At 34.0% G+C, this 8,080-nt stretch overlaps 1 long non-coding RNA gene across 2 annotated transcripts in view; it reads left to right on the top strand.

Annotated features, from left to right (window-relative positions):
* Positions 1 to 1,544: 1,544 nt before the first annotated feature.
* The window catches only part of LOC124885339, a 13,290-nt gene continuing 6,754 nt past the window's right edge, over positions 1,545 to 8,080 (top strand). Inside the window, exon 1 of one of the 2 annotated variants that reach the window (XR_007057302.1) lies at positions 1,545 to 1,755. This is a non-coding gene — a long non-coding RNA (uncharacterized LOC124885339). The remainder of the gene's footprint in view (positions 1,756 to 8,080) is intronic. The other variant, XR_007057301.1, reaches the window with a different exon arrangement.

Here is an 8,080-nt window from a genome sequence, read left to right as displayed (position 1 = left end):
AAACCAGGACAACCAACATAGAAAAATTCAAAATAACTACAGTCTACAGAAATGTTGCTTCTATTTCCACGGGAGATGCTTCAAAGGAAGTCGCTTCACTGGTCTCAACGTTGTTAAAGTGCCAATATCTCCCTTAACACTTGGAGCATTTTCTTTATGTCAGCTATTTGAGTTAGTTTGTTGGGGGGTTCCATGCCAACTTTAGGCTCATGTAACTCGTAGAAACAATTAAGGATAATGGAATCATATGTTCACATGACCTGTGCAAGTAACTAGAGTGAATATTCACTAACGTAGACGCTAAGCAATATACTTACAAGTCTCTTGTGATGCCTGACTGAGTATTTGCCTACACGACTTGAGCTCACTCGACCTTTACCTTGATTCATATCTACACAAAAATACAAAAGGATATGAAACAAAGCATAGGAAGAAAACATTCAACAGAGAAAAAGAATAGTTAAAAGTTTCATTTGTGCCCAACTTTATCGATCAGCTCCGTAAATATCTCAATATTGCATGCATTTAATTGCTCATTAACTGTGAAAGCCTCACTTGTGCCTCAAGAGACTCATTATAATATTATTACAGTTGCAGCTTACCGAGGACATGAATAGATAGGAAGGTGTGTAGGATATGAATTAGGGGTAGAAGGTTAGTAGGTATGAGTGTGTCCATACTTGTAGATAGAAGTGTCTTGTCTTGTTGCCCTTACTAGTAGTCATAGGACTACTCTCACTACTAAAAAAAGGCCAAAAAGCGACGAACTGTGTCACTTTAAAAACCGACGAGAAAAGCGACACTGTCCGTCGCTTTTTTATTTTTATTTATTTTTTATTAAAATCGACAGTCAACGTCATAATATCCGTCGCTTTTTTTTTTGGGATTATTGTTCCAACTAATTAAAAAATAGTTTATAATTTTTTTTTAATAAATGCGACGATAGCATCATATTTATTTAAAAATAATAATAATTTTTTTGAAAAGCGACCTAGTCCGTCGATTTTTAAATTTGATTTTTATTAAAAACGACGGACGGCGTCGCTATAATTTTTGAAATATTAATCTAGAAAAGCGACGCTATCCATCGCAATTTGTAATTATTTTAAAATTTTCTCTTTTTTTTTTTTTCCAAAAAGCGACGGATAGTGTCACTTTTGTTAAAATTAAATAAAAATTATTTTTTTGAAAAGCGACATAGGTCGTAGATTTTTAAATTTTATTTTTATTTTTATCAAAAGCAACGGAGAACGTCACTATAATTTTTGAAATATTAATTCTAGAAAAGCAACGCTATCCGTCACAATTTGTAATTATTTAAAATTTTTCTTTTTTCCCAAAAAGCGACGGACAGGGTCGCTTTTGTTAAAATTAAATAAAAATTAATTTTTTGAAAAGCGACATAGGACGTCGATATTTGATATTTTTAATTTAATAATAAATAAATAATTTTTATATTTTAAAAAATTAAATTAAATATATAAATTTTTAAAAAGCAATAGCCAACGTCGATATTTTTCGTCGAAATAAAGTCAATTTTAGTCCTCATTAGGGCAAAAGATCCATTCTTTTATTTTTCTCTCTCTTCCTTTCTTTCTCTCTCGCGCCGCTTCTCTCTCTCTTGTTTGGCAGTCCTTCTCTCTCTCTTGTTTGGCCTTCAACGCTATCAGTGAAAATGACGAGGTCGTCATCAACGAGGTGGTCATATAACTCGTTCAAATCTAAAAGAGGTCGACGATGTCGTCACACTTTGAGGTATGTTCAATCAAACTTTTTTTACAACTTTGTTTGAGATCTGACTGCATTTGAGGTAATTTTTGTTTGAGATATGTTTTGCTTTTTGGTAGAAACTGAATCTACTTGCATTTGAGTTTAAGTAGGTCCACTTAATTTGTTAAAACATAAATTTAGATATTCAAATAACACTCTGCATATAATAGATAAATTCCTCCAAGGATCTTCTGAAAAAAGAAGACAACGACAAAAAAGATAAGCGATGTTTGTCATCTATTTGACTTCCCCACTGTCAGTCTTATGCACCATATAAGAAGTGTGATTTGCAAGGCATATCCTAGGTTATTTTCAATATAGGAAAGAGCAGATTTGCAAATGTAACTATATTAGGACTGAATTGCTCAGTGTTTTTTCTGTAAAGAAAGACAAATGATATTCACATATTTTCTTACTCCTTTGCCTATTTTTTAAATCTATACAGTGACTGCTGCATTTTAGAAAAATCATAGTAGTTCAGTTCAATTGTTCCTGTGGTTGCTGGGTTGCTATATTCCCAATTCCATATTTCCATCGACTTACTTTTGTCCCCCAAAAGCATTCCTAAATATATCGTTGGTAATTTTCATATTTTACTTCCAAGAAGATCATCCAAGGATTGAATTTGGTTTACCTTATTAACTGGATGAATTAAACTTTTGGTCTAGTTAATATGTTAACTAGAAGTAGCTTCAAACATAATAAAGACTACCCTCAATATAGCAACCTTCAGAATCTGCCTCGCAAACTACAACAGTACCATCAACATATTGTAGATGTGATAGTAGAGTGAAATTTCTTTGTGATATTTGTTACTGTTGCTGGTCCTTGTCTGACTAGAAATGCAAAGATGATTAAATATGTTAATCGAAAGATCTTTGGGTTCTCATTTATTCCCTTATGCTCTTTGTGGATAAGTGGAAATTTTCAAATTTTCATTACAGTACTGCTTGCATAAAATACAAATTTAAATTCTGTTTTTAGGATTTTATGATACGAAGCCATAGGAAACATAAAATAGTAATCATATGCATTTGCTTTCTGTGGATAATGCACTTGTACTTGATACTAACTTTATTTTATTTCTCCATTTACAACCTATTATTGGTTTGCCAAGCTGCGAGTTTTGCTTTGGCCTGCTGCCAAACTAAGATTTGATTATTATTTTGAAGGTTCTTTGATAGTAGGTCTTGGCTGGGATTCTCTCCATCTTTTGTAAATTAAGTGCTACTTGAAATGTGAAGTTAATGACTTGAAAATGCTCAAGTGGAGTTACTTGAAATTGTGAACTTGTGACTTGAAAATGCTTAAGTGTAGCTACTTGAAATGTGAAGTTAATGACTTGAAAATGCTCAAGTGTAGTTACTTGAAATTGTGACCTTGTGATTTGAAAATGCATAAGTGTAGTTACTTGAAATTGTGACTTAAAAATGGTTAATTGTAGCTACTTGAAATGTGAAGTTAATGAGTTGAAAATGCTTAAGTTTAGTTACTTGAAATTGTGAACTTGTGACCTGAAAATGCTTAAGTGTTGTTACTTGAAATGTGAATGAGTTAAAAATGCTTGAGTGTAGTTACTTCAAATTGTGAATTGTGACTTGAAAATGCTTAAGTGTAGCTACTTGAAATGTGAAGCTAATGACTTGAACATGCTCAATTGTAGTTACTTGAAATTGTGACCTTGTGACTTGAAAATGGTTAAGTGTAGCTACTTGAAATGTGAAGTTAATGACTTGAAAATGCTCAAGTGTACTTACTACAAATTGTGCACTTGTAACTTGAAAATGCTCAAGTGTTGCTACTTGAAATGTGAAGTTAATGACTTGAAAAAGCCTGAGTGTAGTTAGTTGAAATTGTGACTTTGTGACTTGATTTTTATATGTTTTGTAGATGGATCATCGTTTGTGGATGTATGATATGGACTATGAAAATGTTGCTGGTTTAAAACCCCAATATCTTGATAGCGTTATAGGTTTTATTGATCATGCGATGTCACTAGATCTATTTTAAAAAAAATAGAGTGTTTAGGTGTCCTTGTAGTTCATGTAGGTTCTTGAAGTTTTTTCAATCAGATATAGTTATGACTCATCTCTATCATAATGAATTTAAGCCAAGATACTTTATGTGGGCTAATCACGGAGAAAGAGATGGTTTGAATGGTAATTATATAATTCGTTGCCTATAGATGAATATGACATGCTTCTACATGGTCGACATGCTAGGATTCAACATGCTAGATTTCAACATAGGGTGCAACATGATAGGTTACAACATGAGGATAGAATTCATGAAATAGTCAATGATGCTTTTGGTATTGGGGCTGGGATGGAACCCGAATCGAATTTAGAAGAAGATCCCAATGAAGAAGTAAGAGGTTTCTATCAACAATTAGAAGAGGCTAGTCACCCACTATGTGAAGGGAGTCTGCATTCTGCTTTATCTGTTGCAATTACATTACTTAAAGCTGATTAGAATGTTGCTTATGCTGCTATGGACTCTATGATTGGTTTTTTGGGTGAGCTAGTAAATCCGAAGTTGAACATACCTCAAAATTTTTATCAAGCAAAGAAATTGGTTTCCAAGTTGGGATTGTCATATAATAGAATCCATAGTTGTATAAATGATTGTACGTTGTTTTATAAGAATGATGCTGAATTAGAAAATTGTAAGTTTTGTGGACATGCTCGTTATGAGTGAACTCCCGGTGGAAAGATGGTTTCTATTAAGGCTATGCACTTTTACCTCTTATACCTAGCTAAAGAGGTTTTATGCTTCGATGAGTTCTGCCTCACACATGAAATGGCACCATGAAAATAGAAGACCACCAGGTGTCTTGTCTCATCTATCAGGTGGAGAAACTTGGAAGCACTTCGATAGAACTTATCCTGATTTTGCCAGTGAACCATGAAATATTAGATTGGGGTTGTGTACAGATGGTTTCACACCATTCTCTAAAACTGGCACACCTTATTCTTGTTGGACTGTATTTATTACTCCATATAATCTTCCACCTGAAATGTGCATGACAAGTCCCTACATATTTCTAAGTTGTATTATTCCAGGTCCCTGCAATCCAAAAAGTTTGATCGATATATATCTCCGGCCATTGATAGATGAATTACTACAATTACGGCATGAAGTCGTGGTGACATATGATATATCAACTAAGCAGAATTTTGTTATGCGTGCCAATTTAATGTGGACTATTAGCAATTTTCCTGCATATGGGATGTTGTCTGGTTGGATGACTGCTGGAAAGTTAGCTTGCCCATATTGCATGGAAAATAGTAAAGCATTCACTTTAAAGTATGGACGAAAAAATTATTGGTTTGATTGTCACTGCTAGTTCTTACCAATGGACCACGAGTTTAGAAGGATGAAAAATGCGTTCAGAAAGAATAAGATTGAGAATGATCCACCACCTCCATTACTTTCAGGACATCAGATTTGGGAGAGAGTTAGTAATTTTCCTAAAGTTACAGATGGTCCACCTTATAAACTTCTTGGATATGGTGTTGAACATAATTGGATCAAACAAAGCATATTTTGGGAGTTGCCGTATTGGGGGGACAATAAACTAAGACATAATCTTGATCCTACGCATATTGAAAAAAATTATTTTGATAATTTATTCAACACAGTCATAGATGTTAAGGGCAAGACAAAAGATAACTCAAAAGCTAGAATGGATATAAGGAGTATTGCAAAAGAAAGGAATTGTGGTTGAAGGAAAAAAGAAAATGGTAAATTGTTTAAGCCCAAGGCCAATTTTTCATTCACATTAGATGAGAAATGAGAAATATGTGAGTGGGTTAAGAATTTGAGGATGCCCGAGGGCTATGCTTCAAATTTAGGTAAACGAGTGGATATAGAAGAAGGGAAGTTGATTGGTATGAAAAGCCATGATTGTCATGTTTTTATGGAAACCTTGATTCCTATCGCATTTAGCCACCTTCCTGAGAGGATATGGAAACCAATCACAGAGATAAGTTTGTTCTTCAAAGATTTGTTTTCAGGAAAGTTGTTGGAGAGTAGCTTGGACAGAATGGAGCAGAATATTCCTGTCATTACTACTAAGTTGTAGAAGATCTTTTCATGTGGCTTTTTTGATGTGATGAGGCATCTTCCAATTCACCTCGTAGAATAGGCACGTTTTGGAGGCCGAGTTCAAATGTGGTAGATGTATCCAGGAGAGAGGTAGATTTTTTCAAATTAATGCCATCATTTTCTTAAAAGAATTACTTTTATCTACCTAAGATAAAATTATGCAGGAAAATTGGCGAGTGAAAACAAACTTTTAAGCAAAGGGGAAAGATTGAAGGATCGATTTGTGAAGCTTATCTTGCAAAATAAACTGCTTATTTTTGTTCTTACTACTTTGGAGATAAAGTGCCATGCAAGAGAAATAGGGCCAATCGTAATGATGAAGGTGATGGTAATCCTATGTTTTCACCTATATCGATTTTTAACAATTCGGGTAGAGGATCTAAAAGTTATTGTACTGAGCCCTCTCTGGGATATAAAGAAAATCCATTGTGACAGATGTATACTTGACAGTTTATTCATTGGGAATTGGGGTAATGATGCCATATATACGAGGTTTTCCGATTGGCTGGAAGAATACGTAAGTATGATAGATCATATGTGCATTTACTAAAATTATATATAGGTCATTTAATAAAATTTGTATTTTGATTTAACGATATGTAGGTTTTGGATGAACATAGTACCGTCGAACATTTTCCATTGGTTAGATATATTATATTTGGTCCTACAACTCAAATTTGGACAATAGATAAATATTGTGTGAACAGTTTCAAGTTTCAAACCGAGAGAGTTTCTAAGTATAAGAAAACTAATAACAGTGCCGTGTGTATTGAAGGTGATATTGACGGTAATGGTCAAAGCATTGAATATTTTGGTGTCATACAAGAGATATTAGAAGTCAGGTACCCTGGTTGGCCAAAAATGAAGATAATTCTATTTCGGTGCAAGTGATTGGATTCGTCACATAGAGGTACCGGGGTGAATCAACAGTATAATATAATTGAAGTTAAGCACACAAGGCAATATAATTGTTATGATCCCTTTATCATTGCACAAAATACTAGGCAAGTATATTATGCTACATATCCATTGCGCAGAGATAAAGAGAATTGGTGGGTGGGTTGTAAAGACTAAGACTATGGGGAGAATTGAGATTGAAAATGTGTCAGATGTGGCATACCAGAACGAAGTCGCAGTTGTTGATCAAATAGTGGATGATGAGTTGGAAAACAACCTAGAACATCCTCAACACATATTAGAAGAAGTTTCTGATGATGAAATCATTGACATTACAAATACAGCGGAAGAAATAGACGAGGCAAATGAATCATTTTGGGAGGACGAATGAGACCATGAAAATGAAACAACGGATGAGGAAGAGTGGGAGAATGATGGAAATGAAACAAGTGATGAGGAAGATAAAGAGAATATAGATTAGCTAGTTAGTTTTTTTTTATTACCACTAATTAGTGTATTGTATTTTGTTGGTTAGAGTTTTTTGAGATTACTTGTTTGTACTAGCTTAGGCTTGAGCTTTTTTATATTTACTGGTGTTCCACTTTTTGGATTTTATTTTATAGTTATATTTTGAGCCTAAACTCTGTTTACTGGTGTACATGCTGCTTTCTCTGTTTATTGCTTGAATTGGATATTCTGACTGAGGAAGTTCCACTTACTGGTGTACATGTTGCTTTCTTTGTTTCTCTGTTTATTGCTTTCTCTGCTTTCATGCGTCTGTTAGTTACAACTTTGATTAATGTTCTCTATAGTTTTTACTACCTGGTTGTTGTTGTATATTAGCTATCAGCTATAGAGTTATATATTGCAGGTAAATAAAAGCTTAAAATAGGTATACAGGTGATAATCATCTTTAAATAGGAGCACATAATTTTACAAAATGTGGGAGAGAAATAAAACCCCTTCCAGTTTATTATATGGAAGAGTAGTACAACAAAATCTTGACTCCTTTAAGCCAAAATCTTTACAAATTAGATGCACGCATGAGTCACTAAAACAAACATTGTTCGCTAATACTACTAACTAATTTGAAGTCAAACATGGTTGCTCCATTTCTGGGATGCACTATCTTCATCAGGTTGCATGGAAATCACTTGTCTGTCAGGGTCTGTACTGGTATAGCTCGTAGTTGACATGATACATTGCCAAAGAGTATGATGTGCTGCCTGGATTCACTTGGTGCCCACCCATCTCCCATAGATGTGGTAAATATGAATAGCTATATGCCTTTAGCTTTTAGACAGGA

Source organism: Capsicum annuum, chromosome 6 (genome assembly GCF_002878395.1).
Source record: "Capsicum annuum cultivar UCD-10X-F1 chromosome 6, UCD10Xv1.1, whole genome shotgun sequence".
Classification (NCBI taxonomy): domain Eukaryota; kingdom Viridiplantae; phylum Streptophyta; class Magnoliopsida; order Solanales; family Solanaceae; genus Capsicum; species Capsicum annuum.
Note: the sequence above shows the minus strand (reverse complement) of the source record. Positions and strands in the feature narration are given on the sequence as shown.